The sequence below is a fragment of the Octodon degus genome, unplaced genomic scaffold (assembly GCF_000260255.1).
Source record: "Octodon degus isolate 3935 unplaced genomic scaffold, OctDeg1.0 scaffold00041, whole genome shotgun sequence".
NCBI classification, from domain to species: domain Eukaryota; kingdom Metazoa; phylum Chordata; class Mammalia; order Rodentia; family Octodontidae; genus Octodon; species Octodon degus.
In genome coordinates, this window is record NW_004524617.1 from 11,795,105 (window position 1) to 11,796,652 (window position 1,548).

A 1,548-nucleotide genomic window follows, 5' to 3' on the forward strand; every position below is an offset into this window, starting at 1 on the left:
TCTCTATCACCATTCCTGTTCAATATAGTTATGCAATCATTAGCTACAGCCATTAGACAAAAGTAAGAAATAAAAGGAATAAGAATAGGCAAAGAACAAGTGAAATTATCTTTATTTGCAGATGACATTATACTTTACTTAGAAGACCCAAAAAACTCCACCAAAAAGCTACTAGAATTAATACAATAAATTCAGTAGGAGAGCAGATTATAAAGTCAGTACCCAAAAGTCAATAGCATTACTCTACACAGACAACAAACACATTGAAAGGGAAATTATACAAACAATATCTTTTTCAATAGCACCGAGGAAAATGAAATACCTTGGAAATAACCTAACTAAAGAAGTCAAAGTTCTTTTCAAGGAAAATTACAATACTCTTAAAAAAGAGATCGTATAGGATTTCAGAAAATGGAAAGATAGTCCATGCACCTGGATAGGAAAAACCAACATTGTGAAGATGGCCATACTCCCAAAATTGCTGTACAGATTTGGTGCAATCCCTCTCAGACTACCACCGACATATCTCACAGACATAGTGAAATCATTCCTAAAATTTATCTGGAACCAGAAAAGACATAGAATAGCAAAGGCAATTCTGGGCAATAAAGACAAGGCAAGAGGCATTACCATTCCTGACTTGAAATTATACTACAAGGCTACTGTGATAAAATCAGCATGGTACTGGCAACAAAATAGACCTGAGGATCAATGGAATAGAGTAGAAGATGCTGAAGCCCCTATGAACACACTCAGCCACCTTATCTTTGACAAAGGGGCCAAACATACTCACTGGAAGAAAGATAGCCTCTTTAACAAATGGTGCTGGAAAAACTGGCTCTCTACATGCCAAAAACTCAAACTTGACCCAGGTCTATCACCATGCACTAAACTAAACTCGAAATGGATTAAAGATCTAAACATTAAAACAGAGACACTAAATCTCCTGGAAAAGAAAGGAGGAGGAACTCTTGAAGGCATCGGGGTAGGCAACGAGTTCATGGACAGAAATCAAATAGCAGGGAAACAGTTGAAAGAATTAACAACTGAGACCTGCTCGTACTGAGAAGATTTTTTCACATCAAAAGAAGTTACGAAAAAAGTGAAAAGGCAACCCACAAATTTGGAAAAAATCATGACAAATACATACTCAGACAAAGGTCCGCTCTCTAGAATCGATAAAGAAGTAAAAAACACTACAGCCCCGAAATTTAAAGACCCAATACAGAAATGGGCATCCGAGATGAACACACACTTCTCAGAGGAAGAAATTAAACAAGCAAATAAATATATGAAAAAATGCTCCATGCCACCAGCCATTCATGAAATGCAAATTAAAACTACACTGAAAAATCATCTCACCCCAGAAAGAATGGCTAACATAAAGATATCACCCAATAACAAATGTTGAAGAGGCTGTGGGGAAAATGGAACCCTTCTCCACTGCCGATGGCAATGTAGACTGGTGCAACCGTTATGGAAATCACTATGGAGACTCCTTTAAAAAGTTGGTATGGAAATCCCCTTTAAAACAGCTATTCCTCTACT